This window comes from Sus scrofa, chromosome 12 (genome assembly GCF_000003025.6).
Source record: "Sus scrofa isolate TJ Tabasco breed Duroc chromosome 12, Sscrofa11.1, whole genome shotgun sequence".
Taxonomy (NCBI): domain Eukaryota; kingdom Metazoa; phylum Chordata; class Mammalia; order Artiodactyla; family Suidae; genus Sus; species Sus scrofa.
This window is the reverse complement of record NC_010454.4, coordinates 16,909,886-16,937,230: the sequence shown is the minus strand read 5'-3', so window position 1 is coordinate 16,937,230 and position 27,345 is coordinate 16,909,886. Positions and strand designations below refer to the sequence as shown.

Below are 27,345 nucleotides of genomic sequence, written 5' to 3'. Positions count from 1 at the left end.
ATTGGGATTCATAATAAAAATTCTCTGGATCAAAAATGTAATAGAAACGTAATAAAACACTTTAGGTAAAAAACAATTATTACTCAAAAGTATTCACTATTGTTAAGAGAAAATAAGAATAGTTTTAAATGACAAGCCTGTAGACAACTGAAAATTTCTAAATCGGTCAGACAGCATGTTAGAAAAGAACCAAGTATAGCCTATAGAAGGGGGGAGGGGAGAGGAAAACACACCCACTTAAGCCCTTGTAAATAGTGGTACTTTAAAGGACCCAAAAAAGCAGGGCAAATACTAGACTATTCTGAGAAATGGCAAACATATTCCAATGTTCTACTTTCTATACTTGAAAGTGCTTTAGAGACAAAGTTCACTAACAATCTATAACTATATCATGATTATGCAAGGCAAAGATTATGTAATTTTATCGTTTATTATAAATGTTCTCTGACTCTAAAACTAAAAAAACTAAAACGTTTTGTTTTCTCCAATGGGGCGGAGGGAGGTTCTTCTAGGCTACAATTTAAAAATATAAACACACACCCCAAAACAAACAAAAAAACACAATGATTGCTAGCCACGTGACAAAGGAGATGGCAACACCAGGATAGTGAATGGAGGGGAGGGACGCGAGGCAGGAAGACTAGGAAGATTTCTCGGAACTTTGGGGACCTCGGGATTCGGATCGCCGGACCCTTGAGGTATCAAACTCCAGCCGGACTAGTTGTATTCTTAAAATTCTCAAGTAGTTTCATTAACAGGTCACGAAAAATGCTTCAGTGACCTCCAGAATAAAGGGGAGGAAAACAGAGGAGGAAAGAGAGCAATTTAAAGTGGCGCCATGTCACCCCTTCTCCCCTAAGGCAATCAATAAGCAATAGTTAAGTAACGTGTTTCTCAGAAAAACCACACTGGGATCCCGACAAGGGAAAACAAAAGGATTTCTAAGTAAAACATGAGGGTAGGGATGTTTATCGTATGGAAAACAATCAAACTATTTGCTGAGAATCAAAAGACCGTCAGCCGGAAAACAGGCCCCCCAAACTCACTTAAAAGCAAATAAATGTCTCTTCCTCTTTAGTTAAAAAAAAAAAAAAAAAGTCCGCCTGAGGGAGACTAGATCTGAAAACGTAAGTGACCTCAATTTATAAGTAACAAAAATGATAATAAAGGAAACAAATAACCTTCTCACTAAACAATCAGAGTTGTGATACACACCGTGAAACGCTCAAGAGGTGTGTTTCGAGCAGAGAAAGGCCTTTTGCAGTCGAGAAGTTCAAGGCGAGAGCCAGAGTTTGTTTGGGGCTTTTTTACAGGCATAAATCGTGTTCTTAAAGCCTCGTTTTTAAATAGAACGCCAAAGGAAAAGCTAGCGAACGAGGCGGCAGCTGGTGGGGAAGGGCCCCCGCACACCCCCGCCCTTGGGCGACTCCCAGCCCCGGACCCGCAGCGGGGAAGCCCGGAGAGGCCATTTAAAGTTCCGGGGATTTTTCCTGCCCTGCCCTGCCCTGCCTTTCTAGTTACAACTAACAAAGAGAGGGAGAAATGGGAGCCACAGGGAGAGCGAGGAGAAGGAGAAAGGGCAGCGGGAGGAGGAGGAGAGGAGCAGCAGCAGCAGCAGCACCTACCACGTGATGGAAGAGCGTTGCCCGGGCGGATTCAGCCCACAAAATGGGCGCAGTTTGCAAACAGCCCCCGGCCTGGGCGCCAAGGGCCGGCGGCGGCGGCGGCGGCGGCAGCGGGCGGGGGCGCGCGGCGGCGGCTCCGGCCCGGGCCCGCCGCTCTCCTCCCCCCCGGCGCCCGGAGCCGCCCTGACTTTCCGGGCGGGGGGGCGAGGCGGAGGGGGAGGGGAAGGCGGCGGGGAGCGGCTGCTTTTTCTTCTCTTTCGGGCCCTTTCTCCGGCCTTCCTCGGCTCCGGCAGGGCCTGGGCACAGCCGGGGAACACAGCTCGGCCGGGAAAACGGGCGGGCGGGGGCAGAGGGTGAAGCCGCCCCCCCGCCCCGCACAAACAAGCGCCGCCGTCTGCAGCCCGAACCCGCACCCCGGCCGCCGCCCCCGGACGCCTCTTCCCGGCCGCCGAGCGCGCTCCGGCCGCCCCCCGCGCCGCCGCGGCAAGACGAGTCGGCTTCGCTACGGTGCTCGGTTCTCCCGCCGGCTCGGCGAGCGGTGGCGGCGGTGGCGGCGGCACTGGGAAAATGGCGGCCGAGCTTCTTTTCCCTCCCCCCCTTTAATCTGAAGCGGAGGGAGAATGGAGCGAACGAGCGAGCGGGCGAGCGCCGGGGACACGGGGAGGAGGGACAGCAGCGCCTCCGCCGGCTGCGGCTGCGGCGGCCGCTCCGCCCCGGCGCGCCGCCAGGGGGCGCCTGCCGCGCCGCCCCCGCGGGCCGCCAGGAGGCGCGGCCGCCGTCGCCACCGCCTCAGTCATGGCTCCTCGCCGCGGCCGCTGTTTCTGCACCTCCAACTGCGGAGGCCGCGGCGTCGGGATCCTGCTGCTCCCAGACGTGCGGCGAATGCACGCGGCACTGCGGCAGGCGGGAGCGGGCCCTCGCTCCGGCCTGGGTAAGGCTAATCTGAGGCACTGACGCCGTCACATTCCCTCCGCGACGGGTTTGGCGGGCCGCGCGCCGCCTATGAGGGACAAGGCAGGCTAGCGCGACGGAGCAAGAGGACATGAGCGAGAAACTGTTTGTACTGGGTAGTAGACTAATGCTGTCACTATTCCAGGTGCCACACTATTGCAGGGCTAAACGTGCGCTGAATGAGGTGGGGAGCTCCCTGACCAGTGAAGCGCTTTCTGCCGCCCTTTGTCCGAGCAGCCTGCCTCGGTACACTGCAGCATGCCTGGGCACTGGCCCCAACGCCGCGCTCCGCAGCGGCCAGGGTTAAAAAAAAAAAAAAAAAAAAAAGAAACGCGCACATCGTCATTGCGCAGGCGCCAGCCAGAGCCCGCGCCGGGCCAGCCCGGTAAGGGCCAGCCCGCAGCTAGAGGGGAAGTGATGGCCCACCAGCGCCAGGCCCGCTGGGAACTGTAGTTTTCGTTAAGAGGCACGCGTCTTGTTTTGGGTGTCATGGCTTGGCAGATCCGCCAAAGCAGGCAAATGGCATTACACAATGAGTATTTATGCTTCCTGTCGCCACCAAAAGGAAGTTCACTGCTATGCTAAAAGTTTAACAAAGAACTCCATAGAGAAAAACCCAAATCTCACAACAAAAAGCAAACTTCCACTTTCCTACCACAGTTGGTTTGAAGTGGTGGCACCTTTACCATTTCTCATGGCCAGTTTGTCGGCACAGTATTTTATTCTTTTCCCAAAACAGGGCCTTAAAATAATGGAACCTTTTCTAGATTAAAAAAAAATTGGCAATATAACGCAAAGTGTCACATTTACACAAATTATAATTCCACCATCCTTTAAAATTAAAGAAAAAGATGCCAAAAAATGAATTCTGTACTTGAGACTTTAAAAAAGGAACTCTGGGATTCATCAAAATATTAAATGACGGAACAACAAAAAAATGTTTCCAACAATAAAATCATCAAGTTCAGCAGATGAAAAGGGTATGCTCTAGTACCAAAGAGGAAGATGAGAAATGCTCAATACTGTGTTGTGGCTTACCAGAACCAATATCCGGTGGTGTGTGTCATTTCTGTTAGTCAAAAAAAACAGCCTTACTGTTTGTCCTCCCACAAAGTTACACTAACTCACCAGCTCCTACAGCCTCTACACCAAAATTTCTGTGAGTTTCCCTTTGTACTCTTAAAATCACACTACGTCATAGTGAAGGTACTCAAATATCAAGAGTCACAGTGTCAAATTATACAAAGAATAAACAAATATATGTATACATAATTGCATATATATCCTAAAGAGATCCCAGTCTTGGCTTTTTAATTTATAATCCTGGAGGGGGTGTTAGTTGATTTAAAAATGTATATACACACATGCCCACAAAAATAGTAATTCCACATAATTACAGCAGAAAGTTAATTCCAAGACCAATAGATGGCGAACTAGAGCCCTAATCTGAGGATTCTGAAATCTAAATGAGCAGAATGAAAAATACCAAATAAGGCAAACCCTTTGCAGTGTATACTTAAATATTATGTTCAAAGATACTTGCCACAAAATAATTAATTTTACTACTGCTTGTATTCTTAAAACTCATCTTCCAGACTTAATTAGGCTCCCAAATAACTAAAAAGTATAAAATACATCTTCGATGGTTAAGAAAAAGATGGAAATGCTCTTTTTTTTTTCTTTTTAAGACCAAACCTGTGGCATATGGGAGTTCCTGAGCCAGGAGTCAAGTTGGAACAGAACCTGCCAGCATATTTTACAGCCACAGTAACGCCAGATTGGAACCACAACTGCATCCTACACCACAGCTTGTGGCAACTCCGGATCCTTAACCCACTGAGCGAGGCCAGGGATCGAACCTGCATCCTCATGAATACCAGTTGGATTCGTTACCATTGAGCCACAATGGGAACTCCCCAAATGCTCATTTTTAATCATGTGTAAAAATAAATGCCAACTTTTCTTTTTTCTCATTGCTTAGCCCAAGAGTGAAGAGTTCACAGTGTTTATGGCACTTAAAGCAGTCAATTTGTTTCAATTTCTTATCTCAGTAAAGATGTCTTTATGCTCAGACACCAATTTTCACAAATAAGGGCATTCAAAGGTGAGCCACTACAGACACAAAAGTCTTAAGAGAAATATATTTTCTTAAAATTTCCCTCCAAATCACAGTGAATACCAAGGCTCATTAAAAACACACACACCCAGGAGTCCCCGTGGTGACTCAGCAGTAACAAACTGGACTAGTATCCATGAGGACTTGGATTCGATCCCTGGCCTTGCTCAGTGGGTTAAGGATCCAGCATTGTGAGCTGTGGTGTAGGTCACAGACTCGGCTCAAATCTGGCATGGTTGTGGCGTTGGCCAGCAGCTACAGCTCTGATTCAACCCCTAGCATGGGAATTTACATATGCTGCGGGCGCAGCCCTAAAAAGCCAAACAAACACAGACACACTACTCATTTTTCAAATCATTCTAGGAGGAGTCACTGTGGTTGGCTCTCCAATATCCACTCTAACCTAATGGATTAGTTTTAATCCATCCTATATATCAGTGATTTGTTGGGAACAGGCATGGAACCTAATCCTGGCCAATAAGACATAAGGGGAAGCCCACTAGAAGGCCTTTGAGAGAGACTTGTGAAAAAAGCTTCTTCAGCCCTAAAACGATGAGCAAGAAACAGTTCTTCAGGTCCTGAACATCACACTTCAAACTTCTACAGTCACCTTACAGCAATCCTGAAGATGCCACCCACATCAAAGAGGGCAGAATGGAGAGATGGAGGGAACCTTCGTCCTTGGAGACAGCATAAAATGATTACATCAAACAATCCTGACATCTGCAAGATTTCTGGACTTCCAGCTACATGACACCAATGTAATAAACATTTCATTATTGTTTAAGCCAATTTGCGTTAGGTTTCCCATGCCTGAAGTCAAAAACATACTGATTATTTTCTCATATTTTAGAGTATTAGCATTATAATACCTTATGATAATTCATATTGTCATATTTTATATAACTTACATAGAAAAGCCCTTCCCTCCTATACACAACTCTGTACCCATCCCATGTATCTATGTGTTCTTTCTGCCTAGAAAAAGAGAACCATCCTCCTCACCATCGTTCCTTTGTTCACTCCTCTCCCCCAATCCACCTCCAACTCATTTTTCCTTCAAGGAAACAGTAATAATAAAAATAACAATAATGTAGATAATTGGCACTGTATTACTCTGCTCTTGATTAAATGCTCTCTATAATTCCTCTGAGGTTATTTTCATATACCAGTCTTGCCTCCTGAAACTGGCCTGAAAGCTCTTAAAGGCAGGAACTATGATTATTTCAAATTGTGATTACTCTCATCTACACAATAAGCAGACTCCAAAAGGCACTCTCTAACTTCCTCACCATGTATCTTCTAACAAGCCAGAAACTCCTAAGCAGGATATTCTATCAAAAATTCAGGGAGTTCCCGTCATGGCTCAGTGGTTAACGAATCCGACTAGGAATCATGAGGTTGCAGGTTCAATCCCTGGCCTCGCTCAGTGGGTTAAGGATCCAGCGTTGCGGTGACCTGTGGTGTAGGTCGCAGACGCGGCTTGGATCCTGTGTTGCTGTGGCTCTGGCGTAGGCTGGTGGCTACAGCTCCGATTCGACCCCTAGCCTGGGAACCTCCATATGCCATGGGTGCAGCCCTAGAAAAGGCAAAAAGACAAAAAAAAAAAAAAAAAAAAAAAAAAAAAAATTCAGTGAGTTCCCCTCATAGCTCAGTGGTTAATGAACCCGATCAGTATCCATGAGGATGCAGGTTCAATCCCTGGCCTCAATCAGTGGGTTAAGGATCTGGTGTTGCCATGAGCTGTGGTGTAGGTTGTAGACGTGGCTGGGATCCCAAGTTGCTGTGGCTGTGGTATAGGCCAGTGGCTACAGCTCTGATTTGACCCCTAGCCTGGAACCTCCATATGCCATGGGTGCAGCCCTAAAAAGACAAAAGACAAAAATAAATAAATAAAATCAAATAAAATTCAGTACTTAATGTGTCCAAACTTATCTCAAAAGGACAGGGGTTTTGTTTCATACTTTAAAAAAATTTAAAAAAAAGCAATTAATATAATACCTCAGGAGAAAGTCCTAAAGCCTAAACCATTTAGTTTCAAAAGGACAGGGACCGAGTTTTTGTTATTTACCATTGCACCCCAGGGACCTAGTCCAGACATCAGAGAAATGAACACATTTTTTTTTTATTGTTAGGGCCAAAGGTGCGGTATATAGAGGATCCCAGGCTAGGGGTTGAAGTGGAGCTGCAGCTGCTGGCCTATGCCACAGCCACAGCAACAAAGAGTCAGAGCCTCATCTGCAATCTACACCACAGTTCACAGCAAGGCCAGATCCTTTAACCACTGAGCGAGGCCAGGGTCTGAACCTGAATCCTCATGGATACTAGTTGGGTTCGTTTCCACTGAGCCACAGTAAGAACTCCAGAAATGAACACATTAATCTATTTAGGACAATATTAAAATTATATCATGAAAGAAACATCTTTAAATTGAAATTGGTACATGCTATCAGGTTACTATTCAGCTGGCTAAATAGTAAGTAGAAAGGCAGAATAAATGGAACCAAAATTGGGAAATTTATATCAAAGAATTTTGGATATACAAGGACTTACGGAAGGCCATATAGTTCAACCTCCAGATCTTATTATCAAGAAAATGAAGCCAAGAGAAAAGAGCTGAGAGACTCCCCAAAGCCAAAGCTGAAACACATGCTGGGATCAGGGTGCCAGTCTCCATTTCTTACTTTCCCACCATATCCCCTGCCTTCCACAGTCACAGCCTCCCAGTAGAAACATGCTACTCACCTGGTGCATAATAAGTGCAAATTCGGAGTTCCTGTCGTGGCTCAGTGGTTAACAAATCCGACTAGGAACCTTGAGGTTTCGGGTTCCATCCCTGGCCTCGCTCAGTGAGTTAAGGATCAGGAGTTGCAGTGAACTGTGGTGTAGGTCCCAGACCCAGCTCGGATCTCAAGTTGCTGTGGCTCTGACATAGGCCAGTGGCTACAGCTCTGATTAGACCCCTAGAGCCTGGGAACTTCCATGTGCCATAGGAGCGGCCCTAGAAAAAGCAAAAAGACAAAAAAAAAAAAGAAGTGCAAACATGACAAAGGTATTAAACCCAAAGGTAGGAGTTCCCGTCATGGTACAGTGGTTAACGAATCTGACTAGGAACCATGAGGTTGCGGGTTCGATCCCTGCCCTTGCTCAGTGGGTTAACGATCCGGCGTTGCCGTGAGCTGTGGTGTAGGTCACAGACGCGGCTCGGATCCCGAGTTGCTATGGCTCTGACGTAGCCTGGGAACCTCCATATGCCATGGGAGCGGCCCAAGAAATGCCAAAAAGACAAAAATAAATAAATAAATAAACCCAAAGGTATTAAACAATACTTCCAATTGACAGTTTCACAAGTATCAACATTTGACCAAAGGTAAGTAAGAGAAAATCCTCACATTGATTACAATGACTATAAAGCTCAGAGATCAAGATTTTTTTTTTTTTCACTAAATGGAGGGAGGTCTCAACTAATTCAAAATATCATATAATCCAGACATCCACTGTGGCTCACATCACGACTACTCGGTGTTGTCTCTGCAGTGGCTCTGGTTTGATCCCTGGCCTGGGAACTTCCATATGCCACACTTGCAGCCACATGCTAAAAAAAAAATCATATATTCTTATGTACTCAATCCACTACAAACAAATCTGCAGTAAAATGAAACAATTTAAGGCATTTGAAAAACTCGTCAATGGCAAAGTGTTATAAGAATGCATGGTATTCCTCAGCTTCAATCCCACCTAAAAACAAGACAATTTTCTTCCTTATATTAAAGATACAGACTCCAGAATTTACACAAAGATATTACCTTACTATCTCATCATAGAAGTGATTTAATAACTTAGAAGAAATCACTAATCTTGGGCAGCCTCATAATTTAACTGCATTAGTGACGAGAACAATAACTGAAGATACAGGTTAACCATGAAAGCACTCCTAAATCTAGAAATAACTTATTTGGAGATATTTAAGAAAATAGTGTAAGGGAGTTTTCATTGTGGCGCAAAGGAAGCAAATCCAACTAGTAACTATGAGGTTGCAGGTTCAATTCCTGGCCTTACTCAATGGGTTAAGGATGCGGCATTGCCGTGAGCTGTGGTATAGGTCACAGATGCGGCTCAAATCCTGCATTGCTGTGGCTGTGGCTTAGGTCAGCAGCTGTAGCTCCGATTTGACCCCTAGCCTGGGAACCTCCATATGCCACGGGTGCAGCCCTAAAAAGCAAAAAAAAAAAAAAGGAGTTCCCATTGTGGCTCAGTGGTTAACGAATCCAACTAGGAACCATGAGGTTGTGGGTTCGATCCCTGGACTTGCTCAGTGGGTTAAGGATCCCGAGTTGCCATGAGCTGTGGTGTAGGTTGCAGACACGGCTCGGATCCAGAGTTGCTGTGGCTCTGGTGTAGGCCGGAGGCTACAGCTCCGATTCAACCCCTAGCCTGGGAACCTCCTTATGCCACAGAAGTGGCCCTAGAAATGGCAAAAAGACCAAAAAAAAAAAAGAAAAAAAAAGAAAAAAGAAAGAAAATAGTGCTAAAATTTAACTGTATTTCTTAAACAAGTCAGTTTCTCCCAGGCCATCAGCTATGTTAAGATCTAACCTCTAAGATTGATGGCTTTCTCCTCTGAAGGCCCATATTTCAAAGTAGCTACACAAGCACTAATACATGTAGTTTAACCAGAACTTTATACGAATTTTTTTTTTTTTTTTTTTTTTTTGCTTCTTTTTTTCAGGGCCACATCTAAGGCATATGGAGGTTCCCAGGCTAGGGGTCGAATCGGAGCTACAGCGGCCAGCCTACACCACAGCCACAGCAGCACAGGATCTGAGCTGCATCAGAGACCTATACCACAGCTCACAGCAACACCGGATCCCTGACCCACTGAGCAAGGCCAGGGATCGAACCTGCAACATCATGGTTCCTAGTCACTGCATTCGTTTCTGCTGCACCACAACAGGAACTCCCTGAATATTTTTTTTTAATTTTTTTTTTCTTTTTTTGGCTGCACCCATGGCATGTAGAAGTTCCTAGGGCAGGTATCAAACCTGTGCCACAGCAGTGACCTGAGCCACAACACTGACAATGCCCTACTGAGCCATAAGGGAACTCCTATATGAATATTTTAATAAAGTTTCCGAAGTAGTTAAAACTGCTGATTAAATAAACTGCCTGGGAGTTCCCTGGTAGTTTAGTGGTTAGAATTTGGTGCTTTCACCACTGCAGCCTAGGTTCAATCCCTAGTCTCAGAACTGAGATCCAACATCAAGCCACCAGTCCACAGCCATAAATAAATAAATAAATAAATAAATAAGCAAACAGATTATTTGGGTGGATTTTAATTAATTCTAATGCTTTGAACTTTGGTACACAATATTTTTTAAATTCTCAAATAATTAGAATTAACAAAAAAGTTAACTGACCAAACACAACAGAAGGAATGTTATTTTAACATACTGATTTTGCAGATGAGGCAATGTCACATGAAGCAATGTGCCTTAGACCTAAACACTGTATCAAATAATAAATGTCAAAACATGCCCCAAATTTATCAAGAAACTGCCTGGCTTCTTTTCCAAATGATACATCAAGGTAAACATGAAGAACCTCAAGGCAGCTGTAAGCAGCCAAGCTATGGAGGGCCTGATACAGAGTCAGAGGGAAAAAACATTCAAAGAGAAAAGGAGGTAACAAGTGTAAAAGACAAAAGGCATTTGTTTTATTTATTTTATTTTTATTTATTTATTTTTTTGGTCTTTTGCCATTTCTAGGGCTGCTCCCGCGGCATACGGAAGTTCCCAGGCTAGGGATCGAATCGGAGCTGTAGCCACCGGCCTACGCCAGAGCCACAGCGACGTGGGATCTAAGCCGTGTCTGCGACCTACACCACAGCTCACGGCAACGCCGGATCATTAACCTACTGAGCAGGGGCAGGGACCGAACCTGCAACCTCATGGTTCCTAGTCGGATTCGTCAACCACTGCACCATGACGGGAACTCCAAGACAAAAGGCATTTTTAAAAAAAACAACTTTTTTAAGTGAGTTGCCAAATCCAAAGTTAAAACACAACTTCTAAAAATCTTGCTTTGACGGGAGTTGTCATGGCTCAGTGGTAACAAACCTGACTAGGAGGCTAAGAGGATGAGGGTTCAATCCCTGGCCCTGCTCATTACTATGGTGTAAGTCTCAGATGGGGTTCGGATCCCACATTGCTGTGGCTATGGCACAGGCCGATAGCTGCAGCTGCAGCTTCAATTTGACCCCTAGCCTAGGAACCTCCACATGCTGCAGATGTAGCCCCCAAAAATAAAATAAAACCTTGCTCTGATGGCACTGCAAACCTAGGGATTACAGAGACAGCATACCACCCTATGCCCTGAAATGGAGAGGCACACCATTCTTGGAAAGGAACGTTACTTTTTTTTTTTGTCTTTTTGTCTTTTTAGTGCCACACCCGCAGCATATGGAGGTTCCCAGGCTAGGGTCTAATCAGATTTGCAGCTGCCGGCCTATGCCACAGACACAGTAACGCCAGATCTGAGCTGCCTCTGCAACCTACACCAGCTCATGGCAATGCCGGATCCTTAACCCACTGAGCGAGGCCAGGGATCGAACTTGCAAATTCATGGTTACTAGTCAGATTCGTTTCCACTGCGCCACAACAGGAACTCCAGGAATGTTACTTTTTAATACAATGATTCCTGGGTTCTTTTTTTCTTTTTTTTTTTTCTTTTGATCTCTTTGTCTTTTAGGGCACACCAGCGGCATATGGAGGTTCCCAGGCTAGGGGTTGAATCAGAGCTATAGCTGCTGGCCTACATCACAACCACAGCAACTCAGGATCTGAGCCCTGTCTGCAACCTACACCACAGCTCATGATAACACCAAATCCTTAACCCACTGAGCGAGGTCAGGGATTGAACTGAAATCCTCATGGGTGCTAGTCGGGTTTGTTAACCACTGAGCCACAACAGAAACTCCAATTCCTAGATTCTTGAAGTGACTTCTCATGTACAGTCTGGAGCACACAACTATAGACCAGGAAGTAACAAGGGCACTTGATTAAACAGGACACACCTTGCTGGAATGAGGACTTAATCAAAGATTATAGTAAAATACTTTTGTTAAAATAAACACAATATATTATGGAGCAAAATTCTCATTTTTTCCAAGAGCAAGAAGGATTTTTCAGAGAAATGCCCTTCCTGTGGCAGACTTCTCTGGACAATCCCAGACCCTGAGAATATTTTAAAGAAAAAACTGGAGAAGCACTGTTTTAGATCATTTAGAGATAAATATGCATGCCCAAAACCCCTGAACATAGTCCTTTATACAAATGATGAACCTGAAAATATCTAATGTAAAAACTGTTTGGGGTACAATATTATAAATGAGTCCATAAGCTACTGAGAGAACATGACTGGAATTCAGGAAGTGCTAAAGTCCCTGTCTTATCTCTGTCACTCATTTACTAAGAAATCATATATAATCTTCTCAACAGCAATCTTTTTCATTTCTGAGTTAAACTGACAAAAATAAAGAACACAATATATGGTATTTTCAGCCATATTCCAAATTAATTCTCACAACCAAATTTAGAAACAAATTATATCTAACAAAATTTGTCACAAATGAACTAGCTCTAGCTTCAACTAGCAAAACAACAACAAAATGGCCTAATGAAACTGTATCTTTTGTAATATAAAGAAGAAAAAAAAATCCTTCAGTGTAGAGGAAGGGGAAAAACTACTCACACTTCCTAGAATTTCTATGATGGCAAAATATCAAAGTGTGATCTTGCTAGTAATATCTGGACTAGGTCAGTAAAATTTTAAAACGGGATAACAATAATATTTGTATTCCTGCCTTGAATGATTTTCTTTGATTTTTAATAAAATTAGATATCCCCTTAAAGCCCTATCATTAATTCCCATTCATTTATAAACATTTATTGAGTGTCTGTTGAATGTTAAACACTCTGGAAAAGAATACTAAGTCACCATCACAACCTATGTGGTAGCCAAGAAAAATCCCTTCTATTCATTGATTTTTTTTGGCTTTTTTGGCTTTTTGCTATTTGTTGGGCCGCTCCTGCGGCATATGGAGATTCCCAGGCTAGGGGTCGAATCGGAGCTGTAGCCACTGGCCTACGCCAGAGCCACAGCAACGCGGGATCCAAGCTGTGTCTGCAACCTACACCACAGCTCACGGCAACACCGGATCGTTAACCCACTGAGCAAGGGCAGGGACCGAACCCACAACCTCATGGTTCCTAGTCGGATTCGTTAACCACTGCGCCACGACGGGAACTCCTGATATTTTAAATAGTTAATAATGCAAAGCTAAGATGTAGAAATAAAACAATTAACAAAATTTTAGTGCTTTTGTTCACCAATTTACTTCTCTTCTGGCCCTTTTGGGAGGCTGACAGACTACCCTAAGAATGCTAAAATTAGGTGTTATTTATGGCATAACTAGAATGAGATAACAAGGCAAGTACCTCAAAATAAAACTAAGAGAAGAGGTTAAGGGAACCAAGAAGGAGACAAGGATTTAAAGTGCTAGACTAAGACTCTCTACCCCGAATGTCTGAAGATAGGGGAAAGATCAAGAAAAGGAAAACATGTGGGCTAATCCAACTGTATTTAACTCTGCATCTCCTTTTCATTCTCGAATACTTGCCATTGCGTCTAGATTTCTTGTGGTTGCTAAAAATTCAATAATACATCATTTCTTAAACATCAGTAATATTGACTATTATCTTCATTCAGTAATTAGACAATTAGAATTTACTATGGCTAAATGAACATCCAAAATTAAGTGAAAATTATCTCAAGATGAAGTCAGAACACATCTCAACTCCTTTGCTGAGGCTTCTATTAATTACCCTGACACCAAAACCAGACAAAGACATCATAAGAAAACTACAAAACAATATCACTACAGACATAGATATAAAAGTCCTCAACGAAACACTAGCAAAAGAATCCAAAACACAGACACTTTTCCTAAGTGTGATTAATTCTAGGAATTCAAGGTTGGTTTAGTATCTGAAAGTCAGTGTAATACATCATGTTAAAGAATAAAAACCACATGATCATCTCAATTGATGGAAAAAAAGCATTTGACAAAATCCAACACCCTTTCATGATTAAAAACACACAGGAATTGAAGGAAACTTCCTTAACCTGACAAAAGTTATCTATTAAAAAACATGCAGCTGGTGTGGGCTGCTGGTGCAGCTGGTGTGGGCTGCTGGCTGGCAGCTGCAGTTCCAATTTGACCCTTAGCCAAGGAACTTCCATATGCTACAGGTGTGGCCCTGGAAAGCACCCTCCCCCCCCCCAAAAAAAACCCCCAACAACCCACATTGTGGCTCATGAGGACATGGGTTCAATCCCTGGCCTTGCTCAGTGGGTTAAGGATCTGGCATTGCCACAAGCTGCAGTTTAGGTCACAGATCTGGCATTGCCACAAGCTGCAGTTTAGGTCACAGATCTGGCTGTGGCGCTGGCAGCTACAGCTCTAATTCGACCCCTAGCTTGGGAACTTCCATGTGCCACAGGTACAGCCTTAAAAAAGAAAAAACAAAAATTCACAGCCAACATCATACTTAATGGAGAAAGACTAAATACTTTCTCTCTAAAATTAGAAACAAAACAAGGATGTCTGCTCTCACCACTTCTAGAGATTTTGGCCACGGAAATAGGCATGAAAAAGAAATTAGGGAGTTCCCATCTTGGAGCAGTGGAAACAAATTTGACTAGGAACCGTGAGGTTGCGGGTTCAATCCCTGACCTTGCTCAGCAGGTTAAGGATCCCGTGTTACCGGGAACTGTGGTGTAGGTCATAGATGTGACCTGGATCCCACGTTGCTGTGGCTGTGGTATAGGCCAGCAGCTACAAGTTACAGCTCTGATTCAGCCCCTAGCCTGGGAACCTCCATATGCTGCAAGTGTGGCCCCCCCGCCAAAAAAAAAAAATTCCTCAAAATGGATCATAGACCTAAATGTTAAACCATAAAATTCCTAGAAGAAAACAAGAGTAAATCTTCATTATCTTGAGTCAGGCAATGGTTTTTAGACATGCTATCACCAAAAACACAAGTGACAAGAAAAAACAGGCAAATTGGACTTTGTCAAAATTATAAAATCTTGTGCACTATAGGACTCCATCAAGAGTGTGAAAACAACCCATGAGAGAAAATATTTGAAATTCATATCTGACAAAGGATTTGTATTCATAATGTATTAAATACTCTTACAACTCAACAATAAAAAGGCAATCCAGTTAAAAAAATGGCAAAGAATCTGATAGAAATAGAAATTTCTCCAAAGATAAACAAATGACTAATAAGCATATAAAAAGATCTCTATCATTTGTTCTCAGGAAAATTAATTCAAAAACAATGAGATTCCACTTCACTCCCACTAATATGACAATAATCAAAACGACAGACAATTATAACTGTTGACAAGGATGTGGAGAAACTAGAACCCTCACACACACAGCTGGTAGAAATGTAAAATAGTGTAGCTGTTTTGGAAGAGCTTGGTGGTTCCTCAAAAAAGTTGAACAGTTATCATACAATCTGGTAATTCTACTCCTAGGTTTATAGGCCAGAAAACTGAAGTGTTCAAAAAAAAAAAAAAAAAATTGGGAGTTCCCGTCATGGCTCAGTGGAAACAAATCTGACTAGCATCCATGAGGACACAGGTTCAATCCCTGACCTCGCTCAGTGAGTTAAGGATCTGGCACTGCCATGCACTTTGGTGTAGGTCACAGATGCGGCTCAGATCTGGCATTGCTGTGGCTATGGCTACAGCTCGCATTAGACCCCTAGCCTGGGAACCTCCATATGCGGCAGGTGCCGCCCTAAAAAGACATAAGACAAAAAAAACTTGTACAAGAATGTCTAGAGCAGCATTATTAATAGCCAAAAGATGTAAACAACCTAAATACCTATCACCCGGTTAACTGATAAGCAAAAGGAGTATATCTATACAATCGAATACTACTCAACCATAAGAAGGAATGTTTTCACGGTTCATCTACAACACAGAGGAGCCATGAAAACATGCTAAGTGAAAGAAGCCAGTCACAAAAGAGTCCATATTGTATGATTTCATTTATACGAAATGTTCAGCACAGGTAAATTATAGAGACAGAAACTAGATTAGTGGTTGCCACAGGGGCTAGGGGACAAAAGGGAATACAGTGACTACTAATAGATACAGGGTTTCTTTTTGGAATGTTGAAAACGTTCTAAAATTGGCTTGTAGTGATGGAAGAGAAACTCTGTGAGTACACTAAAAAAAAAAAAAATTGAATGTTTTAAAAGGGTAAAATTTGGAGTTCCTGCTATAGTGCAATGGGATTGGCAGCATCTTAGGAGTGCTGGGACTCAGGTTCAATCCCCAGCCCTACACAGTGGGTGCTTTGGCTTATGTCGAAACTCTGGCTCAGATCTGACCCCTGGCCAAAAAAAAGAAAGAAAGAAAGAAAATAAAAGGGTAAATTTTATGATAGATGAAAAGTATATTAGTAAAGCTATTAAAAAAAAAAAAGATGAAGCCAAAATAACACTTAATTTCTAAACAATTTCACTGTGTTAAAAAATGTTGGGAGTTCCCATAGTGGTGCAGCAGTAACGAACCCAACTAGTACCATGAGGACACAGTTCAATCTCTGGCCCTGCTAACTGGGTTAAGGATCCAGTATTGCTGTGAGCTGTGGTATAGGTCACAGACGCAGCATGGATCTGGCATTGCTGTGGCTGTAGTGTAGGCCAACAGCTGCAGCTCCAATTCAACCCCTACCCTGGGAACTTCCAAATGCCACGGTGCAGCCCTAAAAAAAGAAAAAAAAAAAAAAAAACAAAAAAAGTTGAACTACTTGTAAAAACATAAGAATAAGGCAATTCTCTTATTTTGCTATTTATTTCACCTTCAGAAACTGTCTCAGAGCACTAATAGGACTTCATGTTACTTGGCAACCTCACTGGCAGCCTTATATATATATATATATATATATATATATATACACACACACATATATATATAAAAGCAAAAATTTGGAGCTTCCTGGTGACCTAGCAGTTAAGGATCCAGTGTTGTCACTACTGTGGCATGAGTTTGCTCTACGGCCTGAAAACCATATGCCACAGGCACAGCCAAAAACAATTTAAAATAAAAATTAAAAATTAAAAAAGGAGTTCCCTGGTGTCACAGTGGGTTATGGATCCAGCATTGTCACTGTATGGTGCAGGTTTGATCCCTGGCCCAGGAACTTCCGCATGCTGCTAGTACAGCCAAAATAAATAAAGAAAGAAATAAGGTTGTCATCAAATTCAAGTTATTCTAAATTGATCCATGTAAGAATGAAATGAGGAAGATACACCATGTTATGGGTAAAAACAGTCATCTATTGAAATGATACAAACTAGGACATCAGTAAGTGAGTGAAGAGTTTAAAGAACACTAAATCCTATTACTGGAAGGGTTACCTTCAGTGAGACAGGATTAGAATCATTATTATTTTAAAAGTTTAAAAAAAAGTAGCAAAATTAAACTCTGTCCAAAGAATATTATAACAGATGGTTGGCAAGGCTTCTGCAAAAGGGCAGTTCAAAGCGAAAAAACTTGGCATTGTCATTACCAGTTCTACCCAGAGTATAAAGAAAAATCCCTGATCCACAAATACAGGATCTAAGAGGAAGAGGATGTGCTGAACAGGAAAGAATACGCTTGCTGATCGGTCAACTCATTTCCAAGCTAGATTGATTGTTTTATTTTTGCCCCCATAAATCGACAATGGTTTTTTTTGTTTGCAAATGGTCCAATATAGATGTGATTAGCAGCTAAATCTATCCCCTAGTAATCCAAAGTCTGAGATATTTAATGCTGGACTGGTATTCAAGTTCTAGTTCTACTACCAAGCAGCTATGTTGACTTTGGGCAAATGACCTCACTGCTCTGTTTCCTCGTGTAGAAAACAAGAGAGCTTGACTAACCTTTTTTCTTTTTTCTTTTTGGTTGTGCCAAGGGTATGTGGAAGATGTGGGCCAAAGATTAAACTATAGCAGTGACCAGACCAGATCCTTAACCCACTCAGCCCCATCAGGGAACTCCAAAGGCTCAACTAACTTAAATCAAGGTTTCTTTTCAACTCTAAAGCTCAATAATTCAGAAAGATGAAAATTGCAACAGTAACAATGATGTGTGGTTCAACAATCTAAGTGTTTAACACCATGACACTTCTTTGGGAGAGAATTGTTATAAAAATGCAAATAACACAATAAATGCTTTCTAAAAAAAAAAATTACAACCTACTAAGACAGACATATAAGGGAACTTGGTACTAAATTCAGAAACTAACATATATGACCTACTAGTAATAGAGATAAAAATACATTTAACTAACATTCTGTAGTTAGGAAAAACTAAAAACGTATTATATGGTAACCTAATTCTAGAAAAGAAAATCTAGGGGAGTTCCCATTGTGGATCAGTGGAAATTAATCTGACTAGTACCCATGAGGATGCAGGTTTGATCCCTGGCCTCGCTCAGTGGGTTAAGGATCCAGCATTGCTGTGGCTGTGGTGTAGGCCAGCAGCTACAGGTCCGATTGGACCCCTAGCCTGGGAACCTCCATATGCCGCAGATTTGGCCTTAAAAAGACAAAAAGAAAAAAGAAAGAAAAGAAAATCTAGACTTTGGTTAAATAAAATTAAAATTACATTTAAAAAGCAATTGTGTAATACGAAGCATAAAAGACTTTAAAATACTTGACTGTGAGAGAGCAAAAAGTCAAATGCTCATCAAAAATGTTTAAATCATTAAGTAGTGTAGGAGTCGGGGGGGGGGCAGAGATGGGGAGAGAAGGAAGAGGAAAACAACTTTTCTCAAAATAGACAACAAAAATGAGGAAAAGCAATAAAATACCACAAAAGGCAGCTGATCGGAAGCACTAAGGCCTATGTAGACAAAAGAACAATTAAAACCTTGCAAGAAAATGCAAAGCCACAGAGAGATGGTTTAAATATACAAAAAGACAGATGCTGAATAAAGACTGGATGGAACAATTGATAAATAGGGTGTAAACAGTGATAAAAGCAAGAGAGCTGACAGGCCTACTGTAATTTGCTTCAATATTTACTGAAGATATGAGGAAGAAACCTATTTCTAAATTACTCTTTAAAGCATATAAATCACTGACAGTGAACCAAATTCATCCTTAAACAAACAAGTATGTTAGGTAGTCATGGAGTCCCAAAGTCTTCTCTGCATTTTAAAAGAATTTACATATAAAATTATAAAGTTGCAGGGAAGAACCAATTGGCTGAGAGTCATGAGATGAGTGGCCTCCAACAAGAGCCAGTAGGATGGACTCCAGATTTGTTTCCTTTATCAACAACAGTTACCCTGCCCCTTGCTCAACTCCTGGCATATTTAGGCACTCAGTAAATCTTTGCTGAACAAAAATGAATAAAAAGATGCCATCAAGGGAGTTCTCATTGTGGCACAGCGGAAACAAGTCTGACTAGTATCCATAAGGGTGCGGGTGCCATCCTTGGCCTCACTGGGTGGGTCGGGATCTGGCGTTGCCATGAGCGGTGGTGTAGGTTGCAGACTCAGTTCAGATCCCATGTTGCTATGGCTGTGGTAAGCTGGCAGCTGTAGCTCCAATTCGACCCCTAGCCTGGAAACTTCCATATGCCTCGGGTGCAGCCCTAAAAAGCAAAAACAAAACAAAACAAAACACACACACACACAAAAACACAAAAACCAAAAAAAAAACCATGGTGTCAATATAACTCCCATCTATTCAAGAGAAGGACTCTGACTGTGAGCTTTGAAATCGGCCAAACTGGCAAATATCTAATGGAGGATGAGATCAGCATGAATAACCTTCCGAGGAAAAGATAACTTGGTCTCTAAAAGAGGAAATCATACCACACCAGTCTACCCCAACTCTGTGAGGAGAAAGTACATATGTGAATAAAACTTATTTAGGATTGTATAAAAATCTTGATAAGATTCTAAACAAAAGGCTATTTTTTTAAAAAACCTGAGTGACCACAAAATTGAGAATATTTACCATAGATGCGGGGTGATCTGTGAGACTGACACACTGCCTGCTGCACCAAGGAGGCAGGTCTTAGAAGGTGCTTGACACACAGAAACGATAGGAGGATGGATACTGAGGCACTTCCCCAATATGAAGAATAAGCAAAGACAGTCTTATGCAATGTTTTAGAAATGCTATATTTAACATTTTAATAGATTATATGAGAGATATACAGAGAATTTCCCATTTTGCAGATGGAATGATGAGCTTCCTGATAGTGAAATAAATACTACATGGTGTTGGAAAAATAAGGGAACCGAGAAGTGGAAAGGATTTTAAGTGTATCAAATTAGAAACATTTGCAAAAACTAAGATTTATTTTTGGTTTAGAGAATACTTTGCAAGCATGAAAGTTGTCTAAATGTCTGAAGGGCTGTCCAGAAGAAGAGAAACTAGAGTTGCTCTAGGCAGTTCCTGTGTAGACAAAATTAGACCTAAAGCAGAAACTGTAGAGGAAGACATTTCAACGCAAAATAAGGCCAGGCTTTCTAAGCACCAGACCAGACCTGACCGAAAAGGTGATTCTTACCCTGAATCACCTCTAAAAGCCCTCTGTGATACAAACAGCTAAAATACAGCAGGCAAGAAAATGGCAGATATTACAGCATGCAGCATGGACAAATGAAAAGGCATTTACAGGAAAAAAAAAAAAAATCTAAGTTTTACCTAAAGGATGCATAGTTTCCAGTCAAAAAAGAATCTTGTTTGTTTGTTTTTTGCTTTTTAGGGTCGCACCTGCAGCATATGGAGGTTCCCAGGCTAGGGGTCGAATCAGAGCTGTAGCTGCTGGCCTATACCACAGCCAAAGCAACTCGGGGATCCAAGCTGTGTCTGCAACCTACACCACAGCTCACAGCAACTCGGGATCCTTAACTCACTGAGCAAGGCCAGGGATTGAACCCGAAACCTCATGGTTACTAGTTGGATTTGTTTCCACTGCTCTACAACAGGAACTCCAAAAAAGAAATTTTTGAATTACAGAATATTGCCTAAAGACAATGTGATGTTGTATGCAAAGTGGGAGGGGAAGAGTATTGCAAATTCTATTGGCAACAACAAGGAAAACACTGTGAAAAGAACAAATTTTCTCATCTTCCTAACAATCATAATTTAGCTATATCTGAAATGCAGTTCTGATTGGTTACCATAAATCCAGAAAGGCAAAGCAAGGCTGACAAAGAGCCAGAGAAGTATAAACAGAATGACTAAGAGGCTGAAGGAGTTTTCACTGGAAGTTACATTTTAAAACCAATCCTCTTCAACTGAGAAACACCAAAGTCAAGGGGCACTATGATCAATATCAGAAAAGGTATCAATATGGTAAATACTAACTCATTCACCAAAACTTGGTACAATATATTAAGCTTTTAAACTTTAAAATGTAGATCTCTTTTTGTACAAAAAATAAAAAGAAAGTTGTGGAATGTGTTATCACCAAGAGGTATCAAGAAGTACATAGGAGTTCCCGTCGTGGCGCAGTGGTTAACGAATCCAACTAGGAACCATGAGGTCGTGGGTTCGGTCCCTGCCCTTGCTCAGTGGGTTAACGATCTGGCGTTGCCGTGAGCTGTGGTGTAGGTTGCAGACGCGGCTCGGATCCTGCGTTGCTGTGGCTCTGGCGTAGGCTGGTGGCTACAGCTCCGATTAGACCCCTAGCCTGGGAACCTCCATATGCCTCGGAAGCGGCCCAAAGAAATAGCAAAAAGACAAAAAAAAAAAAAAAAAAAAAAAAAAAAAGAAGTACATAAAATTATGTATAGTAAGTCCATTCTGGGGTCCTACAGTATAGAAGTGACGTCTGAGGTGAGGCTTTAAGTTTCTGAAGTTAACATAAAATAAATGCTTCACCTCAAAACATCCTTGGTGCCAACCAAGACAAGAGTTTCCCTAATAGAGCTGGTACAATTCCTTTCATTATCTATGTATGTACATTTGAACAACATGGGTTTGAACTGGTCCACTTATACATGGATTTTTTTTCAATAAATAAATGCTATATGATGCTCAGTTAAATCCCTGGATGTGGAACTGCAGATACAGAGGGCCTACTACAAAGTTACACTCAGATTTTCTACTGACGAGGGGTCAGTGCTCCTAACTCTTTCATTATTCCATGCATGTAATATATGTGTGCACAATATATATATAAATTCTTTATTTTATACATTTAGTATCATTCTTAAATATCTCTATGTCCTGAATTTTTCATTTAGCATATGCTCAACATTTTAAGACATTAAAAGTTCTTTAAAAACATTGTTTTATCACTGTATAATGGTTCACCCTCAAATATGCCATAATTTACCCATTAATCTGACTGTTCATTCATTAATTTCACTGCTTATTCTGTTTTCACTTGTATAAATAATGCTATAATGAATATCTTTGTTCACAAATCTTTCTATATATCTCTATTTTTCCCCCTTAAGATAAATTTCTACAAGTGGAATTACTGAGGTAAAGGACGTTTTTAAGGGTTTTTGATATATGTTGCCAAAACACCTTCCAGAAAAACTGGACCCACCACACACTTCCACCATCAGTTTTAGAGACTGCCCCCTCACTACCTTTGACAGTATAGTTCAATTGCCAATTTGATAGGTTAAAAAAAAAAAAGTGTATTATTTTAATCTGCATTCCTTTGATTATTTACCAGAATAAAAATGTTTCTTACAGGCCTCTCGATCATTTGTATTCCTTCTTTGCGAACTCTGGATCATGATTTTTGTCAGTAAGGCTTTTTTATTGCCTTTTGGTCTGACAAACTGAAAAGCCTCTGAGATAGTCACATATTGGCGACCTCAGCTCCCCCTAGTGGCCACAAATTACTACCACGATCAAGACCTAGACTAAAAATAACCCATACACTGCAATTAAAATCTTGTCATTTTCTTTTTTTTTTTTTTGTCTTTTTTTGCTATTTCTTGGGCTGCTCCCGCGGCATATGGAGGTTCCCAGGCTAGGGGTCTAATCAGAGCTGTAGCGCCGGCCTACGCCAAAGCCACAGCAACGCGGGATCCGAGCCGCGGCTGCAACCTACACCACAGCTCACGGTAACGCCGGATCGTTAACCCACTGAGCAAGGGCAGGGACTAAACCCGCAACCTCATGGTTCCTAGTCGGATTCGTTAACCACTGTGCCACTACGGGAACTCCAAAATCTTGTTATTTTCTGAGCTGTTGCTATAAACACAATCCACACATGGTGATAAAAGATAAAACATTATGTGTCTAGGGAGTTCCCATCGTGGTACAGCAGAAACAAATCCGACTAGGAACCATGAGGTTGTGGGTTTGATCCCTGGCCTCACTCAGTGGGTTAAGGATCCAGTGCTGCCAAGAGCTGTGGTGTAGGTTGCAGACATGGCTCGGATCCTGCATTGCTGTGGCTGTAGTGTAGGCCGGCACCTGTAGCTCCAATTAGACCCCTAGCCTTGGAACTTTCATATGCTGCTGGTGCGGCCCTAAAAAAAAAAAAAACAGTGTGTGTCTAAACCCATAGTTAACAAAGCTGTAATGGAAAAGGAGAGAGCGGGGGAGTTCCTGTCGTGGCATAGTGGTTAACGAATCCGACTAGGAACCATGAGGTTGCAGGTTCGATCCCTGCCCTTGCTCAATGGGTTAACGATCTGGCATTGCCGTGAGCTGTGGTGTAGGTCGCAGACGCGGCTCGGATCCCGCGTTGCTGTGGCTCTGGCGTAGGCTGGAGGCTACAGCTCCGATTAGACCCCTAGCCCGGGAACCTCCATATGCCGCAGGAGCGGCCCAAGAAATGGCAAAAAAAAAAAAAAAAAAAGGCAAAAAGACAAAGAAAGAAAAGGAGAGAGCAGACACCTGATCACTAATGTTTAATGAGTAATGTCACAAAAAAATTTTTTTTTAATTTTTTACTGCCAAATTACTATCTGGATGGAATATTACAAACCTAAAATTCATTTCTTTATACTTTATTCAAATAGTGTAAAAACACTCTAGTTGCCAGATGACACTGGGTTGTCAGCACAGTGGTCCTTTTCAAAAGCAAAAAAAAAAAATACATTTCCAGAACAGAAAGAAAAAAGGAAAAGAAAAACACCTATGCACCTTTCATCATTCAATGGAGGATTAAAAAACTAAAGACCTCTTTGTAATCTTTATTCCAAGGCTACAAAGCTGCTCACACTAAACAAATTGAATCTTATAGTTCCAAAGGGTATGGCCAGGATTGGCGAATGGATGTGACTAACTCAAGCTCTTCCACTGATATCCTCCTAAAGATGAACTTCACAGGTTGGACAGAACAGTCCTCAGACCATTCAGTCATTCAACACACATTTACTAAGTGCCATCGCATTGCAAGCAGTGATGAAGAAAGACAGGACACAGCCCCTACTCTCAAAGAACTTGGAGGCTAGCTGGGTAGAGAAGCAAACTTGCAATCACTATACAATACAAGTGCTAGGGGTACACACAAAGACAACGCCCGGGTACCCAAGAAGCTCTCCGTGTCAGTTACTGCTGTTGCTATACTTCACCGTTATTAAAGAACTAGGAAGTACATTTCTAGAACAGGACAGGAGCCATTTTAAAGAGTGGCAACGGCTTGTGTGAGGCCCAGAGGCAAAGGAGCAATAAGGTGCACAGAAGGAACTGCAAGCAGTTCAGTGCCACTGAGTACAGAGAGCTCAGGAAGGAGCAGAGGCGATGATCTGGGCCAAAGGCCTGTGTGCTTGGCAAAAGCGTTTGAACTTTATCTTGAAAGCCAGGTAAGCCATGGGGAAGGAGACATATGGTCGTACAATGAGAACTGCATTACTCAAGGATCAACTTGGAAGACAAAAGACAGTCAAGAAGAATGATCTGAAAGTGACTGAAGGTCATACAGGCTAAGGGTGATGAAGTGTGAACTCAGAAGAGAGAAGTGCAGGTGAGCAAGGATCTCAAGAACATGGTGACCTGGAGTTCCCACCATGGCTCATGGAAACGAATCCAACTAGGAACCACGAGGTTGCAGGTTCAATCCCTGGCCTTGCTCAGTGGGTTGAGGATCCGGCGTTGCCGTGAGCTGTGGTGTAGGTGGCAGACAAGCTCGGATCCCGCACTGCTGTGGCTGTGGCGTAGGCCGGCACCTACAGCTCTGATTGGACCCCTAGCCTGGGAACCTCCATATGCCGTAGGTGCAGCCCTAGAAAAGGCCAAAAGATCCAAAAAAAAAAAAAAGGAACCCTGACTTGAGTGAGTGGGTGGGGGATGGGACCACTCACTAGGTCATAAAGATAGAAGAGGTTGGACTAGGGGAAGTAGATGATGGGGTCATTGTGAAATGAACATGGAACATCAAGTGGAATGTTGTACGGGACAGAGATCAGAAGAACATTGAGCGAGAAAAACACATTGCAACCATCAATAAATGGATGTGAGACTATATTGGAGTGAGACACAAAATGATGTCGCCCAGAACTGCATAGGCTAAGAGAAGAGAGGTCAGGTAATTAACAATGAAAGAAAAAAAGTTGCAAAGAAAACTGAGAAAACAGCGGAGATGACAGCAATGACAGAAAGGCAGCACTCACAACATTTGAACTTTACTGTTACCATTTGTACTTTTATGTTATGTGCTTTCATGTATTAATCATATCTCCCACACAGTCCTGTAAGGTAAGTGCATGATTATTATTTTTAATGTCTTTCTTTTATTTTTAACTGGCCACGGCAGGCGCAGCTTCTTGTGGGATCTCAGTTTCCAGACCATGGATTGAACCTGGGCTGCAATGGTGACAAGTAAGTCCTAATCAACAAACCACCAGAGAACTCTTTAAGTGCCATTATTTTAATATTCTACTATTTTCCCCATTCTTTAGATGAGGTAACTGAGGCACAGGGAGGGGCATACAGTAAGTGCATAGCTGAAAATACGAATCTAGGAGTCTCGCTCCAGAGTCTAGGTTCTGTATCACAACCTTTCAGTGCTTTGCAGAAATGAAGACAAGAGGCCAGGAGGGAACAGTCCACAGCATCAGAAACCACAAGGCGGCTCAGAGGATAAGGGCAGGGAAGGGATGACTCTGTTCAGGCACTTACACTGGAACACAGGTAGAAGCTAGAGAAATAATTCACGGACCAAAGGACCAGCGTGCAGTCCAGGGTTTGTGTTCTTAAAAGTGAAGGAGACTTGACTGTGTTTATAAGCCGAGGGCCAAGAGCCAATAGGAATGGAAGAGTGAAAATGGGTTGGGAAAAAGGACAAATGGCAGCCAGAGATCCCTACTAGTGGGGAGAAATAGCTCAGGAGACAAGAGGGGTGACCTAGTGTGAGAAGAAACAAAGACAGGGACAGGATTGGGCCCAGGAAGTCTCTTCCCTGACAGATTCTGTGCTCCATGACCTAAGAAGCAAAGTCATTGGGGGAAGGGTTTTCCTTTGTAAGCAAGGCAGCTGTGTAACTTCTGAAGAAAGCCTCCAACTCTAGGTAGTAAGATGCTTTCAGAATTATAATGTTAATTTATACTCTTTTTTTGGTCTTTTTTTCTTTTTGCCTTTTCTAGGGCCACTCCCTCGGCATATGGAGGTTCCCAGGCTAGGGGTCCAATCAGAACTGTAGGTGCCAGCCTATGCCAGAGCCACAGCAACTCGGGATCTGCAACCTACACCACAGCTCACGGCAACACTGGATCCTTAACTCACTGAGCAAGGCCAGGGACTGAACTCACAACCTCACGGTTCCTAGTCAGATTCGTTAACCACTGCGCCATGACGGGAACTCCAATTTATATTCTTTATTTAATTCTTTTACTCCTGTTTTCACTCTTATCTGGCTACCTCATTAAATTATGATCTAGGCTGCAAATATTTCACAAGATGATTTCTAAGCAAGAAAAGAAAAATCTAGCAAAAACTAACATCACTAGACTGTTCAGAATAAAAATAATTTTTTCCAAAGACTTATTTTTCAATTTCTTCAAGTACTTGAATATATTCTCTGAGCTTCCAGAATTTACTATGGCTACTCTCTTCGTCCTCTGGAGCAAACCAGCCAACAATGCCCAGAACTGCTCTCCTGCTCACGACCTGACTTCTCTCCCCAACTCCAGCCCCTAGCACTGGTGCTCTGCCTCAGCCTGGTCAGCACTCTCTCTGGCCTAACAGAATGGCCCTCCCTCCCACAGTCCAAACAGTTTCCCAGTACTATGAACTCCTTCACTTCAGGACAGGAAGAAAGCAGACGAACTTAGGAACTAGTCTCTGAGGACAAACTAGCAAGAAATTTTATAACACATATTATCTAGAGCAGTCCCAGACCCACTGTAAAAGTCTGATGAAAGCAATGAACTTTCCTCTCCATAAAATGCACACAGGCAAAAACTACATCATTACATCAGACTATCAAAACCAAACTATCCAACACCATTCTTCCATAGAAGGTTTTATCCAAGAAAAGTCTAACTATAATGGAATAATAAAAATCAAATAAATAAATAAATTGCTTGGGAAGAAAAGAAGGCAAAGACAATACAAAAAAAAAAAAAAGGAAAAGAAAAGAAAGAAAGAA

At 42.3% G+C, this 27,345-nt stretch overlaps 1 protein-coding gene across 6 annotated transcripts in view; it reads right to left on the bottom strand.

Moving 5' to 3' along the window:
- KANSL1 (KAT8 regulatory NSL complex subunit 1) overlaps nt 1-27,345 on the bottom strand; it is a 195,302-nt gene that overhangs the window by 159,682 nt on the left and 8,275 nt on the right. The window contains exon 1 of one of the 6 annotated variants that reach the window (XM_005656940.3): nt 1,626-2,226. The exons of the other annotated variants lie outside the window; for them this stretch is intronic. The gene's annotated coding sequence lies outside the window, so the exon portion shown is untranslated. Of the gene's footprint in view, nt 1-1,625; nt 2,227-27,345 lie in introns of those variants that run through there. 6 annotated transcript variants of the gene reach the window in all.